A 17,378-nucleotide genomic window follows, 5' to 3' on the forward strand; every position below is an offset into this window, starting at 1 on the left:
GGCCGTGCCTCCCCCCAGCTCCGTGGAGGAAAGCGGCGGAGACCCCGTCCAGCTTTGCCTCCCAGGTGACCTTCCCAATTCCCCAGGTGGCTGGGAGGCCCCTACCTTACACCAATCGGCACTGCTCTCTGAGGTGCAGTGACTGCTTGCTGCCCTAGCCCGGCAGCTCTCTCTCTGCGGGGCCGAAGACGCAGCATGTCGAGGCCGCAAATGATGCGTTTCACAAATATCTTTACTCTGTCTCAGGCACAGTTCTAGACACTGGGGATACAGCAAGGAGGCAAAGTGCTGTGTGACTCTCAGGAGGACAAGAAACTAGAAAATAAATCACCGCGGGCAGTGCTATTGAGGAAATAAAATAGGGTGATGTGATCAGTGGGGTTAGCCTGCAGGCTTGGGGAGGCTCGCTGGGAGAAGGAAGCAGGCATGGAGAAGGCGGCGGCAGGGTTGACGCTAGGGCTCAGCGAGCTCCCCGAGTCCTGCTGCGTTCTGCAGGCGTCTGCTGTGCTCCACCCAGCCAGGCCCTGGTGGCGGCAGAACCTCCTGCCTCCAAATCTTCTCTCGGGGTGCCCCCCACTGCCTCTCCTTGGGCAAGTGCCTTCCCCTCCCCGGCCTGAAGTCTTCCCGCACAAGCCCCTGTCTGAGGGTCCTTCTGCCCTGACTCTGGGATGGATGCTGGCCCAGCCTCTGTTGAGGAGGGAGGAGACATGGGGCTTTGTTTGTTTTGCCAAATTGTGGGCAGCAGCTGGGCCAGTTGGAAGGGGGAGCCTCAGACCTGCCTGGGCTTGAGTCTTGGCTCTGCAAGTCACTTGGGTCCTTTGCACACACTTCCTGACTCAGGCTACAGACCACACAATACCTGTGTTACGAGGGTGAAAAGTGTGCAAGCAGGCGTCTTGACAGGGCAGTTGTGACTTATTTGTGTGTGTGTGTCGGGGGAGGGTGTCGGGGCCCTTTCCAGGCTTGTGAATCGCAGGTCCTGGCAGAGCTGGTCTCGAAGGCCCGTCCCAGGGTGGCCGTCATTTGGTTCTAGGTGCGCAGCCCACCTGTTACTCAGGTCCCAGAGCCACCGCCTGTGGACCTGGCACAGACAGCAGCCGTGCCGCAGGGCTCTGATCTGACAGACGTGGACACAGGTACCCGGAGACATGGCCTTACCCAGGGCCCACGGTGCAGGCGCGCGTGCACCCTGGTGAAGTATGTGGCATGTCTCTGTGCGTGTGTGTCCACTTGGCTCTAGAGCTCACTGTGTTTCTTGCTGGTCTCATTTGTGTCAGGTTTTTGGGTCGATTCACGTTGCCGTGTGTACATCTGGGATGTCCTGTCCCGGAGTATCTTGCTGTGTGTCCTCTGCCTCTTGACCACCCAGCCTGCAGTGATGTGCCGCCGCTCTGCAGGCTGGGTCCATCTTCCGTCTGCCCACAGGAGGCTGCAGGGGGACGGGGAGCTCACAGGCTCTGCCAGCATGGCCACGGTGTGCCCCCTCCTCAGCCGTGTCCCCCCCTGCTTTGTGCAGTTTGTATCTGCTGAGTCCCTACAACAGACCTGGGGGTGGGGGAGGTGTAACTCATTTCCATTTCCAGTGAGAACAGGACCCCAGGGAGGAGAGGTGGCTCTTCTGGGGCCACACGACCATCAGGCAGGTCAGGCGCCAGCCTGGCAGCAGGGACTTGCAAAATGACCGGTACGTGCTGCCGCCCGCCCAGCGCTGGGAGCTGCACCTTGCCTGACCCAAGACAGGGGCGCCGCTGCAAAGTTCCTGGCTGCTCTGAAGTATCGGGGTCCCCAGAGAGCAGCCATGCCTGCTGTTGGGAAAGAGAGTCTGGTGGTGCAGCACCCGAGTGACATGAAGAAACCCTGGGGCACTGTGAGTCTCACACCTGCCAACACAGCATCTCTTTACAGTTACTTTTTATTTAGGCAAGTGAAACTGGCTTTCCACTACGGTAGGGATACAAACTTTCATTTGAAACCAAATTAGGCTAGAGACGCACCAGAGTAAGGAGGGTGCGATACGGCAGAGAGCTCTAGGGAGGCTGCTGGGGTGGATTGCTGGCTTTGCCACCACTTAGCTGTGTGACCAAGGACAAGGAGCTCAGCTGCCCTGTGCCTTGATTTCCCCATCCGTAAAATGGGGTAATATTCATTCCTAACTCTGAGACTCATTGTTGCTGTGAGGCTCACAGGAGTTGACAGGCTGGGTGGGGTCTGTTGTTTATGGGAACGTTCAGACTGGGGGGTGGGAGCATCTGGCACCGCTGTGAAGGGGCAGTTGACTGCTGACCAAATACCCTCTAACTTAGCTGCCATTGCGGAGGGGAACTGAGTCCCTTTTGTCGTGTGCCACGCTCCCCTGCACCCCGGGGACACAGGGGCAGCTGAGAGGCGGTCCTCTGGGAGCCTGGCCTCGGAGCCTTGGGTCTCAAACATAGGATGTGATATTCCCAGGATTGCTGTGGGTGCGACAGGGACCCTCTCCTTGACCAGATTCCAGTCGGGGTCCTCTGAACCCTCTTCTCACCTAGGCCCTGACTTTCGGGCTTCTGTGTCCCTCTCTGCACCGTCCCATTTTAGCAAGAATCCTGCTAGGTCAGTTTAGCTGGAATTCCCCCACCCTGGATATCTGATCGGTTCCTCACCCCTCACCTGGTGTCTGATCACCTGGCCCACCGTCAGCGAGAATCCTGTGAGGTTGGTTTAGCCAGAAACCCGGTCCCCCGGTGTTTCCTCTTGGTCATTTTCTATCCACTGCCCCCACCTTCTCCTTGGCAGTAAATTCCCGTTTCCTTGTTGTGTTCAGGGTTAGGCCCCATCACTCTCCCACTGCAAGACCCCGTTGTAGGGGCCTGTTGATAACAGTCTTCCTTACTGTCTTTAACGAGGGCCTTGAGTAATCTTTTCTTTGGTAGGGGGAATGGGAGACCATAGTTGTAGAGCACACAGTGGGCTCTCCATAAATGCTGGAGTCTCACTTCACCCCCCAGGCTGGCCGCTGGACACCCATCTGGCTTCCTGTCATCCTTGCAGGGGCGTGTTCTGTGGCTCTGGACAGAGTTACTGCTCGGTGTTCAGGGCCTGGGTTTCCCCTTTGCAAAGTGGGGCGGCTGGACCCCGACCCCTGAGTGGTGAGCGAGGTTCAGGTAAGGGCTGGACTCACCTCTCTTTGCTCCAGAGACCCTCCGAGGCCGGCGGGGACTGTGACCTCATTGCCTCCAGAGGGCGCCCCTGCCCAGGAAATCCACGCTGTGCCCACAGGAGGGCCGAGCAGCCCAGGGCACAGGGGTCGCACGTTTTGTGCCGCCTGCGAGGGCTGTGCCCCCGAGGAGCTCTGTTGGGGGCGCCGGATTCTACTTTGGAAGGTGAAGCAGCGTGGTGCCTGCCCGACGGGTGAGGTGGCGACCGCCGGGTCCTCTCGCACACTCACCAGCTGTGTGTAGCCCTCTCTGCCTTGGTTCCCCACCTGTCACCTAGGATTGTCACTGGAGCTGCCTCACAGGCCTCTGTGCAGATGGAACGAGCCGATGGTGGTGGAGCTCTTAGAGGGGTGGGCGCTGGGTACGTGTCAGCAGTTATTACTGGGCGCCTGTTCCAGGCGAGGTCCTGCGGTGGGAACTCGGATCCTCATACCCCTGGGTCCTCACGGCTGCCCCACGGGTGGAGGGTCCTACCTGGGATCTGGAGGTTAGGGAAAGTCAGCTCAGGGTCCCTCCTGGTGAGTATGGGTCCCATTGGGATTCGGGCCCAGTGACCGGCTCCCAGTTGGGGGCTGGTCATGCCACATTGCTCAGGCCTTTGCAACAACCAATGCTGCCGACCCAGGCTCCCCTGAGAGCCCGGGACACACCTGTGGGCAGAGTGCCCGAGGCGGCCTCCTGGACTCTGGGTGGCAGCTCTGGGCCAGGTCCTGCGGGGACCTGGGGACGTCCTCAGGCTGTGTTCCCTGCTCTGGAACTGCCCTGTGGTAGCTTGGAGGCTACGGCTCGGTGCTGGAATAGGTGGTCTGGGAGATGGCCTTCCTGGAGCCCAGCTAGAGCCCACAGCCCCTGACATGTGCCAGGCTCATTCCTCCCTCTGTGTCCATGCTTGATCTGTGCTCACCACGTTGACCGCTCTCATTCAAATCCTCCGTATCCGTCAAGATCCCACCGAAGCACCCCCCTCCATAAACTCCATGAAACCTTATCTGGTGGCTGATAGCCACTGATTTCCTTGGCCTGCAAGGAAGCTTCCCTCCTTGTCTGCCTGGAAAAACTCCTATTCATTCTCTAAAACCCAGCCGCCAGCATTGCCCCTGGGAAGGCTTAATGCCACTCTCCTCCCCTCTCCTGTATGGAGACAGTTACTGCCTCGCTGGGCTTTCTGTACATTTGAGTTACAGTGTCATAGCAGTATCGCTGCGTTGGTTTGCATTCAGATTCATTAAAAAACGTATACTGTATTTTAAAAATTGTAAAAGTAATACCTGCTCGTGGTAAACATTTAAGCAGATCAGAAGTGTCGAAAGGAAAAGTGAAAGCTCCCACCTTCTTACCAGCCCCCAGGGGCCAACCTCCCTTCCAGGGGAAAACTTTGTTAGCAATTCCTTGTAAATTCCCCAGGAAACTCTCCATGTCTGCAAAAGAATGTTCACGCTGTTTCACTGCTCTTTAATGATCTGTCTCTGTCCACCATTCCATGCCTACCTCCCGAGGCCTGGGATGGGGGCTGCCTTACGTGGGTGCCCAGGGCTGCTCAGAAGATGCTCAGAAGATGTTGCTAGGGCTGCTTTTGCGTCCTCATGACACCGATTGGCTGCGTGTAGCCTGGGATCTGGTGAATCACCTTGTTGCTGGACGCAGATGTGCTTTTCTTGCAGAATGTTATTATCACTATGGAAAGCTGAGTTCATCATCCACATTTAAAAGTCAGGAGATATTCCCTAAAAGTTTGAGGTGGGGCCTGGGCTCAGAGCTTCCAAAACAAAGCTGGAAATATAACTTAAGAGTGGACTCAGAGATTTAAAGACAGAAACCCAGTTACCCACAGAGCAAACTAAACATACCAGTGGGCCTTTGGTTTGCCGTGTCTGATGGCTAGCACCATCTTTTCTTCTGAGAAAAAGTTTTATTCTCTTTTTTCCCTAAAGAGAGGGATACTCCTAATCTCAGAGGACAGGGAGACCCGTTGCATGAACGCGTTTTGCTTTACGGAAAACCCACTGGGCTGCCCTCAGGCTTCTGGTTTTCCGGAGAGGAGAGGAGGTGTCATCGGCCTGAACCCGTCGACCGCTGTGAGGGGGGCCCTGACCACGGTGACCCCGGAGCCACTCCGGGCCTGCCCTGCTCCTGTCAAGTCCGGGCCTGGGGTCGCTGCCCAGCCGCTGAGGTAGAGGGCTGCTCTGCAGCACTGGCAGGGGGACCCAGCCAAGCAGACGCCCCCATCCCCTCGCCTTCCAGCACATTGGCCAAGGAGCTGGCAGGGCCTGGTGGAGCCCCGGTCGGCCTGAGGCCCCAGTGCTGGGCACGGAGGCTCAGGCGTCAACCCAGCCGTGGGAAGCTTCCAGGCCAAGGGGGTGTCTGCCGGCTCCCACCCCTCCCCATGCGCAGCGAGGGCCAGCTGGGCAGCGAACCGGGGCTGCCGTGCTGCTCACCCGGCCCCGCACCCTGGCCTCGTCCCACTCGGGGTGCCAGGGCTGCTGCCGCAGGCCGGGTAGCCAGGCCGAGGCTGAGGCGTGGCGCAGGCTGGGCCGCCCTCCTGCCTGCCCTGGCCGAGGCCCCGTCTGGCTTTCCCCTCCCGGCGCGCCCCCCACCTGCCCCTGCTCCCCTGTGGGGGCAGCGGGAGGCTGTTGGCAATTTGAGCATTAATCTCTCTGCCTGGGGCCTCCTGGTCAGGTGGTGCTTATCAGGGCTCTGCTCCTGTCAGATGGGCCTTCCGGAGCCCGTGGGCAAAGGGGGGCGGCGGGAGCCCCTACTGCAGGGCCTGGAGGCTGCCTCGCCATCCTTGGCCTTCACATCCCCTCCCCCCCGCCGCGGGCCGCCTTCTTTACCACATCAGGATACAGAACATTGCATGAATTCCGGTCTCAATGGAATTATGTCAGAATTCTGGTCAACCGCAAACTCGGGGTATTTCACAAACTATCTATCACTGCTGTGTGGTGGGCAGAGCCTGGGCCGGGGGCCGTAACGGATGCAGGGAGGCCCGGTCCACTGCCTGCAGGGGCGGCGAGTCCCCGCCCATCTTGCTGCTCCCCCGCCCAGTGGCGCCCGAGGTCCTGCGGGCAGATGTCCCCCGTGTCTGCAGGGGGCTCAGGCCCAGGGCAGGGGCTCAGGAGAGGCAGCCGGGGGCCAGGCCCTGGGATGGGAAGGGTGGACGGGGGAGAGGCAGTGGGGGAAGCAGCCAGGTTTGGGGTCCACTCTGCGATCCACCCCCTGCTGCAGCGGGACCCCGGCAAGTGCTCTGTGAGTCTCCGTTGCCGCAGCTGGAAGTGGGTTTATGATGCTCACCCCTCAGTTCGATGGCTCCTCAGAGACAGTAAGACTCCAGCCCTCGTTGATTCCCTTAGCACTTTTAGGACTGTTACGGGGACGCACCTGTAAAGCGCCTGCCTCGGAGTGCTGCTCAACGAGCTGTAGTGAGAGCCATAGTGCGAGTGGTGACAGTCGTAGTAACGATACTCACCATGGTAACAGGAGTCACCGTAGCAGTGATTCTGCTAACGTCCCCCCACCCCCCACCAGCCGACTTGAGGTCATGCTTACAACTTGGGGAAATGGAGAGACCCCGCTCTGGGGATGGAAATGCATGGTCTGTACATTCCCAGTTTCCCATTCCATGTCGTGCAGACGGGGCCCACAGATCAGCCCCGCACGCTGTCCTTCAAGCCCGGACGGTGCCTCAGCACCCTCCTGTCAGTGCCCCGCCAGCACTGTCAACCCACCAGCCTGCGCCCTTGAGAAGAAGCTTCTTTGTTATTCTGGCCCCAACTGATGGGAGTGAAGAGTGGCCGGGCAAGGGGTCCCCATTCTGCTTCCTGCTCCCCCGAATCCTCCGATAGGTCTTGGCCCCTCTGCCAGTAGGGGGTCCTGAACAGGGCAGGGATTGGAGGGCCAGTCACATCTCCTCTGCAGGCTTCCCGCCAACCACGAGTGAAGAGGCCTGGTCTGGGTGGGATGCGATAGAGAGGCCCAGGCTTGGCTAGCACAGGACGTGCTCCCCACAGCGTCCAGGATTCTGGGCCATTTGCTCAGCAAGACGCTCCCAGGCAGCACCGCCCAGGCTGGAATGGAGCACCGGGGGTTGATGCAAACGTCCAATGCCAGGCCCAGGGCCAGCCCTTCCCTCCTGCGTGGGCCCGAGGGGAGGACAGGGCCTGCGGGGGCCACGTGGCCGCATGCCCGAGCTGTGGCAACGCAGTTGGCAAGGCCCGGCTTGGGGTCCCAGCCGGCCACGTCGGGGGCACCGACAAGAGTGACAGAGGCAGCATTTGAAGTCAGGAGGGTCCCAGCAGACCCAGGTCCCGTCCTTGTGGCAAGTCCCCAGGGCTAACTAGGCCAGGGCCCACCCCCTTTTCTATTTTCTTGTTGGGATGACCGCCCCACGCCCACTGCTGTCCTCTGAGTGCTTGCCTAGCTGGTCTGCACATCTTGGGCTCAGATCCATGGCTGTGGATCTTTCCCCAAATAACAGAGTGTGCGTACCACACAGCCTGCAGCGTCTGACTCCTTCCCTCTGTTTTGGAGAAAATGGGAATGTCGGTTATATATATGTATTTTTTCCAAAACAAACAGCTTTTTATTGAAGTGTAGTTGTTTTACAATGTTGTATTCGTTTCAGGTACACAGCAAAGTGATTCAGTTATATATATTCTTCTTCAGATTCTTTTCCATTACAGGTTATTATAAGGTACTGAATAGAGCTCCCTGTGCTATACAGTAGGTCCTTGTTGCTTATCTATTTTGTATATAGTGGTGTGTATCTGTTAATCCCAAACTCCTAACTTATCCCTTCCCTGCTTCCTCCTTTGGTAACTATAAGTTTGTTTTCTATGTCTGTGAGTCTGTTTCTGTTTTGCAAGTAAGTTCATTCGTGCCATATTCTAGATTCCACATATAAGTGGTGTCATATGGTATTTGTCTTTCTCTGTGTGACTTACTTCCCTTAGTATGACAATCTCTAGGTCCATGGACATTTAGGTTGCTTCCATGTCTTGGTTATTGTGAATAGTGCTGCTGTGAACATAGGTCATGAGGTTGGGGACAGGCTGAGGAAGAGGACGCTCTGAACGGGGTGGGGGGGGGGCTGGTCGAAGGCAGGGCGTGGGGAGGTGGGGCGGTGGTGCAGGGAGTGGGGAGAGGGCAAAGGGCCCTGCAGGGGGCGACAGGGGGTGCAGGGCGGCCCTGTGGCACCGGGTCTTCCCTCCTGGGCAGTTACCTGGAGCTGGAGGCCAGTGCTTTGGGCGTTTCATGGGAGAGTTGTGTTTGGGCCACCCTGGGGCTGGAGGATGCCCAGGCTGGTGCTGGGGAGTGATGGGGTTTGGGCAGAGCCGGTGGGTCGGGAACGATGGCATTGCTATGGCTCCCATTGTTATCACCGCTAATAGCAACTGAGAAGGACTTATTTAGCGCTGGTGCCTTCACCTTTATTAACGCATTGGCTGCTAGCAGCAACCTTACAAGGTAGGTACTGTTATTGTCCCCATTTGAAAATGAGGAAACCGAGCCAAAGAGATGTCAGAGACCTGGAGACACTCGGCCCAGGAGCGGAGGAGCCGCCAGGGGCCTAGGCCGTCCAGCTCCGGAGTCCTGCCCTTGGGGACCGTGGGTAGCCTGGAGTCCTTAAGACACATCAGGTTCTAAGGTTGCGTCGATTTAGTCTGAATTATCAAACTAACATACCATTGCAGAAAGTTTTCAAAGTAACAGGAACAAAATGAATAAACAAAATCTTTGCGCTCACAACTACGTGCCCGCCATGACCATTGGACGTGTTTTTGCCCAACGGACGTTTTCATGAATGTAACTTTCCCTCCCTCCCTCTCTCCTCTTTTTCTTTCTTTTTATGCCTTTCTGAGGCCAGATTTCCAGAAATAGGTGAACAAGGCAAGGGGGATAAGTTAAAAAAGTTTTCCAAATGGTTCCCGGCAGCTCTCATGCGAAGCCCAGCCTTAAACAAGGGAATTCCCGTTTGTGGAGACTGCATGTGGGGTGTCACAGATCAGAAGCTGTATCTTAGATCACTTTTCAGAAGTTGATGGGAAATGCCGAGGTCCCAGGCGTCATTATCGCTATGGTCATCTGCACTGCGTTATCTGAGGCCATTTCAGGAAGCGCGAGGGCCCAGTAGAGACCGACATGGCCAGACTCAGCCTTGCCTTGGGATTTCTCTTGAGACAGATGCACACCACGGAGGGCGAGTGTAGACCACACAGAGGGACAGTCCTAAGCACATGACTGGGGACAGGGGCTGGGACCTGGACCTCTGCCGTGTCAGCTGTGCAGGTGGTGGGCTCCAGGAGCTGCCCTCTGGGCAGACTGTACTGGGCGGGGCCCTGGAATGAGCAGTGCACAACCTTGACAACCTGAGGAGGCAGCTCTGGCCGAGCAGGCAATGCACGTGGTAAGCAGGAACAGGACGGTGTGTGCAGGTTGACTCCATGTGCATCTTCTTTGTGTCCGTAAAGTAACACCCATGGTACTTTCTATTTTCCAATTTTTGATGGAGCTGTGGTACCACAAACTATGTCTCCGCCATAGGAAGAGCAACTGTGTAAAGGCCTTTAGAGATGAAAGCAGTATCTCAGCTTCAGTGTCAGGGTGCAGCAGGGAGTGGTGGGGACTGTGGCATTGGTGAGCACGGGTACACATGGAGGGTGTGTGGGCCAGGAAGTGTTCTTTAGGGTTAGGAACTGCGGCCCCAGCGAGGCCTCTCCTGTAAAGGGACGTGCTGGTGATGTTCTTAGGTGAACAGTTTTGTCTTTCTGGGTGTTTCCTCCTTAAAGGGGAGGGGCTCTAGGAAATGGTGGGAGGGACGCCCTCAAAGACTACAGAATCCTGCTCCATCAATCTGATTTTCCGAAAGGAAGGAAAATCTGTGAATATTCTTTTTTTTTTTTCTTTTTTTAAAAACACAGGTTGTTGCACCCTGGACACCCTGTTAACAGCTTTCATTTAATCATTAATCTGTATCACTCTCAACGTCTTTCCATGGAGCTCTTTTCCATTCCCTTCCTTTTAAAATCCAAATATGTTTTAAAGGGTAACACATTCATGTGATCTAAGATCCAAAAGGCACAAAAGCCCCCTCCCCCCACTGTCCCCAGTTACAGTCCGTAGAGACAGCCAGCATCACTGGCCCCTGGTGAGTTCTAGAGACAGCTCTCCTAGCTAGGAACAAGCGTATGTGTCTACAGATCCTCTTTTTATTTTTTTTTTATAAATTTGTTTATTTATTTATTTTTGGCTGCATTGGGTCTTCATTGCTGTGCACAGGCTTTCTCTAGTTGCAGCAAGCAGGCACTACTCTTCCTTGCGGTGTACGGGCTTCTCGTTGCGGAGCACGGGCTCTAGGCACGTGGGCTTTGGTAGTTGTGGCACACGGGCTCAGTAGTTGTGGCTCACGGGCTCTAGAGCGCAGGCTCAGCAGTTGTGATGCACAGGCTTAGTTGCTCTGTAGCATGTGGGATCTTCCTGGAGCAGGGCTCGAACCCGTATCCCCTGCATTGGCAGGTGGATTCTTAACCACCGCGCCACCAGGGAAGTCCCCTAGATCCTCTTTTTAAATTGAGATGTAATTGACATGCAACATTATATTCATTTCAGGTGTGCAACATAATGATTCAATATATGTATATCTTACGAAATGATCACTGCAGTAAGGCTAGTTAACACCTATCCCCACACAGTTACAGATTTTTTTTCTTGGGATCTTTCTTTAAGTTCTACTCTCATAGCAGCTTTCAAATATGCAGCCCAGTATTATTAACTATAGTCACCATGTTCTACATTACATTCCTAGGACTTATTTATCTTATAACTGGGAGTTTGTCCCTTTTGACCCCCTTCACCCATTTTGCCCACCCTCCCATCCCTCACCTCTGGCAACCACCAATCTCTGTTGCTAGGAGTTCAGGTTTTCTGTTTGTTTGTTTTTAACATTTTACATATAAGTGAGATCATACAGTCTTTGTCTTTCTCTGGCTTATCTCACTTATCATAACGCAGTCGAGGTCCATCCGTGTTGTTGCTAACGCCCTCGAGGTCCATCCGTGTTGTTGCAAATAGCAGGGTTTCCTTCTTTTTTACGGCTGAATAGTATTTCTGTCTCCCCGCTTCTTACACCAGGGTTCTGCACCTTGATTTTTTTCCCTGAACGATGTGTCTTGGAGACCCACCAACAATGAGTTTGTTCCCTCTCTTTTACAGCTGTGTCGTGTTCCGTTGTGATGTAGGCACCGTCACTTGTTTGAGCCATCTCTTATTTGTGTCCGTGTAGGCGGACTCCTGTGTCTCTGTGTGCGTCCCAGAGGAGATCAGAGCCTTCAGTGGTGGGATGCTGGGCACAGGACAGGCACCGAGAAAGCACTGGGGGCGGGGCTCCGGGTGCTGCTGGGGGCACATGTCCCCACAGAGGTCAGGTGCCCGGAGGCCCAGGGGTCTCTGCCCAGTTGTCTGGGGGCGGCGGGGGGGGGGGGCGGGTATCAGCGTGCTTCCTGCCCGTGACATCTGCAGGTTGGTGACTCAGATGCTCTTCAGTGTTTATCTTACTTCCTTTTTGCGCTTCACTTTTTCCAGCTTCTCCTTCTTACATCCTCCCGCCCGGTGATCAGGACCAAACCTGAGGCCCTGTGAGCACCTCCAGGGGCTAATGATTCGAAAAAGTCGTCCTGAACCAGGACTGTCAGAATTGAGGTTCCTTATTGGGCTTATTTCTCAGGACCTGGGAGCTGAGGAAATTTGGCTAAGCTTTCCGATTTGAGATCTTATGATCAGGGCCTGGTGACGACTTCTGCTCTTCCTGGGGAGGTGGAGATAGAGCCACAGTTCTGCTTTGACAGTTGATGAATTTGTGTGAAATTGGCAACGGCTCAGGCCTGCAGAGGCCAGCTGGGCTCCAGCCTGGCGTTACGTTTACCTCTGATTATTTTTGGTGATACAGGTTTTGAGAAGGGAAATCAGATACCAGCAGTTTCGTGGACATCCTTAAAGCGGCCTGTTCTGTCGAGTCAGGGAATATTTATGTGAAGGTTCTCCCTGGAGTGCTACCCTCCAGCTCAGGCCTCGGGAATGGTTTGAATTTGGATTCTGGTTTATGCCCAGGATGCGTGGCAGGGGTGAACATAGCAAAATCTGACCCTTGCATTTGGTTACGGGCCCTTTTAGGGTCTGAACTTTGAAAGTACCAGGGGTGGCCTCTCCACTCGGTCTCAGCTGACAAGGGCACCTTGACAAGGTTTCAGAGCAGCTCACTAGGGCCCCCTAGTGACAGCATAGGACCCCGGCTCCAGGGTCCTCCCGGCCTGGCAGAGGAAAGGCCGTGTGGATCTGTCTCCAGGACTCCAGCCTCCGGGACAGAAGCCTCAGGTGGGCTCTGCTTCCCACCCGGCCTCCCTGCCCATCCCAAGCGTCCCCTCATCCCCCCCCACCCTCTTCCTTCCCCTTCCTCACACTTAGCTTTTTCCTCCAGGCCCAACTCTCCCCCACAAGGGAGGAATCTCTGTGCCTCCCTGTGAGGACTAATCTTTCCTCACAGGCCCCTCCCCTCCCCTCAGGGACCACGGGGGCATGAGGAGGGCGGGGATCCCACTGATACTGCATGTGGGTGGGTCTCAAACGCAGACTTTCGACATTGTCCGTGAAAGAGGTCAAATACCAAGAGGGTGAGAAGACAAGCCACGGACTGAGGAAACCTTTGCAAAAGGTTTACATCTGGTAAAGGGCTGTTGTCCAACATACACAGAGGGCTCAGTAAGAGCCCTCTTCTTCTCAATAAGAAGGCAAACAAGCCAATTTAAAAACAGGCAAGAGGCCTGAACAGGCACCTCACCAAACAAGACCTGCAGATGGCAGATAAGCACGTGCAAAGATGCCGCACCTGACATGTCATCGGGGAAAGGCAAATTAAAACAACAATGAGGCACCACTGCACACCTGTCAGAATGGTCCAGATCCAGAGCACTGACATCACCAAGTGCTGGCGAGGACGTGGAGCAACAGGAACTCTCCTTCATTGCTGGTGGGGAGGCAGGAGGGTGCAGCCGCTCTGGAGAACGGTTTGGCAGGTTCTCACAAAACTAAACATACTCTTGCCATACTATCCGGCAACCATGCTCCCTGGTATTGACCCGAAGGAGTTGAAAATTTATGTCCACAAAAACCCTGCATGTGTATGTTTATAGCAGCTGTATTTATAATTATAGAAGCCACCAAGATGTCCTTTGGCAGGTGAATGAATATATAAACTGCGGTCCGTTTCACTAAAACAGAGTGGACTGTTTGTTACAATCAGTGAACCTACACTTCTTTAGTGAAAGAAGCCAATCAGAAAAGACTGCAGACTGTGTGATGTCAAGTATACTTCATTCTGGAAAATGCAAACCTGTAGAGACAGTGAAAAGATCCGGAGCCGCCAGCGGTTGCAGGGAGGGAAGGATGAACAGGTGGGGCCTGGAGGAATTTAGGGCAATGAAACTATTCCGTATGATACTGTCACGGGGAATATGTGTCCTTATACACTTATCAAAACCCATAGGATGTACGTCACCAAGAATGAACCTGCATGTACGCTATGGACCCTGGGTGCTTATGATGTGCTAATGTGGGTTCATCAATTGTAACACGTGTACCACGTTACAATTCTGTACTTTCCACTCAATTTTGCTATGCCTTTAAAACGGCTCAGAAAATAAAGCTGTTTAAAAATTAAAAACAAACAAAAACAAAAACGAGGTTGAACACAATTGCAGAAACCCACTGACAGGGCTGAAAGAAGACGCTGTTCCTCACTCAGCGTTTCCACTGATTCGTGTTCCACAGTTGCACTCACTCCTCAGAGCGACTCCAGGTTAATATACAAGTACTTCAGGACTTCCCTGGTGGCGCAGTGGTTAAGAATCCGCCTGCCAATGCAGGGGACACGGGTTCGAGCCCTGGTCAGGGAAGATCCCACATGCCGCGGAGCAACGAAGCCCGTGCGCCACAACTACCGAGCCTGCGCTCTAGAGCCCGCGAGCCACAACTACTGAAGCCCGCACACCCTAGAGCCCGTGCTCCACAACAAGAGAAGCCACTGCGATGAGAAGCCCGCGCGCTGCAACGAAGACCCAACCCAGCCAAAAATAAATAAATTAAAAAATTAAAAAAAATATATATGTATACACGTATTTCTGTAAATCTTCTCATCGCCTTGTGTGAGCATAATCACGGGGTGGCATATTTTAATTTTTGCCATAACAGCTGTAGTGAGGTGAAGGGCCCCTGCTCAGTCCCTTTCACAGCCCGGTGTGTCCGGCCCTCGGGCCCTTCTTCCCCTGTCTCCTGTCGGCCAGCTTCCCCTGCCCCGGAAATGCCTGGCCGCCCGTGTTTGTCCTCTTGGGGGCAGCCACCGCTCAGGGAAGGGATGGCCCAGCCCCGGTGCAGCTGCTGGCACCCTGGGCCCCATCTTCTACATCCAGGGCCGGCCTGGTGGCCTTTGAAGGGACAGTGGCTTGGGGATGAGCCTCCCCCCAAAAGGAGAATTCGGTATGCCTACACGGGCTCGGGTCTCTCCCGGCTCTCTGGGGGGTTGTCTGGTGGCTCCGGGCCTGGCCTCAGGGACACAGCATTAAGTCCAGAAGGTCCCCTGTGTACAAGCAGCAAGTGTCATCTGGGAACCCTGGGAGCTGTGTCCCAAGGCCGCTCCCTCTAGGAGCGAGGGACCTTCTAGAATACTAACAATGAGGACAAGACAGAGCAACGTGTGATGAGTTGTTTAAATAACAAAGATTAACGCCCCAGCAAAAAGGCTTCTGTAGGTGGAACCTAATTTGGAGGTAATATAAAAGAAGTCTAAACTCGAGGTCCTTTGTGAAAGCAAGGCTTCGATAAAAAGGACCCCTGACCTCACGGCCCTGCCCGCTGGGTTCCCACAAGAGCTCTTGTCAGGGGCTCGCGCTGGACGCTGGACACTGGACACTGGACATCCTGCAGGCCTCCTCCCAGGTCCTTCCCCGTACCTGGGATCCCGCAGGGCTGGAGTGGGAGGGAGGAAACCAAGGAAGAAGGATGGCTTCTTGGAGCCTCCTGAGGACGAGAGTCTTGGCCTCCCGGCCTCCCCGCCAGGCATCACGGCTGGAGGACGGTGGATGCAAAGCCACCATCTTCAGACCCCTCTTTCTTCCGCCAGCAAGGAATGCCTTGGAACCCAGCTTGGCAAAGGGTTTAGCTCTTGCTAAACCACAGGGATTGAGAATATATGCTTTTAGTTACAAAAGTAATACACACTCAATGTAAAAAGTCAAAATATACCCAAGTGCCTATGATAAAAAGTGCAAGTCCCTCAGCCCCCTTCTCCCACTAAATCCTGACTCGGCAGAGGTAGCCCCAGGCCATGGTTCGGGGAGAAGCCCCCCACATGCCTTCCATCCACGTGGACACACACAGGTCTGCCGCAGTCTTGAGGGTCCCCAGAGGGGTCCCCTGTTGGGCTCTAGTTCCTCTATGAATGGACCCTGAGAGGGTCAGTTTTTCACTCCAGTATTGTTGTTTGTAGCCTCATTGCCGCCTTCTCCCAAGAAAAAAGAAACCACTGTCATTGTCCCCATCGGTAGACATTTAGTGGTGGCCACTGTGTGCAGGACCTTGTGCTTTGAACGGGGACATGAAGCAGAATGCAACAGGACCCTTGCTGTGAGGGCTCGGCTGGGTGGACGGGGTCACACCAGAGCCCCACATGGTGCTGTCCGGGGAGGAGGGAGCGAGGAGGTGGGGTGGTTGACCGCGGTGGTCCTTGGGAAGCAGGAGGGGAGGGGTCACCGGGGCTGGTCGGCAAGTTTGGGCGGGGGGTGGGGAGGGCGCCAGGGTGGGCAGGCCTAACCCTGACCGCGACAGTCCCAGCAGGGGCAGAACGGAGGTGCCTCGCTTCTTATCTGGCCTTCCTCAGGGCTGCAGGCTCATCCCTGCATCGCGGGGTATTTTTCGTTCTTTCTCTCTGGCGCTCTTTTTTTTTTTTTTTTTTTTCTTAATAAAAATAACTATGGAGGGTTCAAGATGCCTTTCTTTCACGACATCCCAGCACTTAGGTCCCAGCAGCGCCTCGGTGGGAAAGAATGTCCCCTGTCACCGCGGCTGCTTGCCTTTATTTGAAGTGTCTGGCTGAGCTATCTCCCTGTGACATGCTTCTTTCAGAGCGAATTATTCATGCGCCCCGGCCCCCCTCCCGCGCCCCCAGCCGGCTCCATCCTCCCGCAGGTGTGAAGACAGGCCTGGCCTTTGTGCTGAGGGGTGCGCCCCCCTCGCGCTCCCTCCTGGATCCCCTCCAGGCCTGTCAAGGCTCCCTCGCTCCGGGCTGCGTGGCGTGTAGGGCTGACGGCCCCTGTCATCCGGGAGGGCTGCGCGGCCCCCTCACCCGCCCCTAATCTCCCCCTCCACAAAGGGCAGCCTGTCACTCAGGGGAGCGGGCGGGCCTGGGGCCGGGCCCGCCGTGGTGCACCTACCCTGCCTCGGGCTGGGGGAGGCCGGGCCAGGGGCAGGGGCCCTGGGCACAGAGCAGGAGCCTGGGGCCATCTCGGGCCACTGGAGTCAGGGAGCTGAGCTTCTGCTGGGCCCCAGTCCTGGTGGTACCAGCCGGCGGTCAGGGTGGGCTCTGGGTGCTGGTCTCAGGGCCAGTCCCAGGAACAGGAAAATGACCTACGGAAACAGGTCGGCGTCCCCATCCTCCGCCGGACCCCTAAACTCTTCCCCCGTTTCTAGATGGATGTAAGGTCAATATGATCAGGGAGGGATGCAGCGAGCAAACCGGGACTGGCCGGGTGCCCGCGGTCAGCTGGTTTGCCTCTTTGGCCTCAGTCTCCTTGTCTGTCCGATAGGGAACCAGCTGCAGGGGGGCACGGAGAGACCGAGGGACCACTGTGCAAACAGTAGGTGCACGCTGCTGTCACTGGTACGGCGCACAGGCTTACTCTGACCCACCCAGTGTTTAGTGCCAGTTACTAACGTGGGAATGTGGAGACTCCACATAGAAATCTGGCCACACAGGCCTACCTTGCTTCAGGGTCGCAGCAGGCTCTCCTCACCCACTGCCCCGTACTTGCCGGCGGCCAGCACCTCCCCGTGGGGTGCTTTGCCTGGACCCTGGAGGCATCTGAGTTTGCAAGAGAACCCAGGGCCCCGGACAGACTTGCGCTCGAACCCCAGCACTTCCGT

The sequence above is a fragment of the Monodon monoceros genome, unplaced genomic scaffold, assembly GCF_005190385.1.
Source record: "Monodon monoceros isolate NGI ecotype Baffin Bay Population unplaced genomic scaffold, NGI_Narwhal_1 Super_Scaffold_3, whole genome shotgun sequence".
Lineage (NCBI taxonomy): Eukaryota > Metazoa > Chordata > Mammalia > Artiodactyla > Monodontidae > Monodon > Monodon monoceros.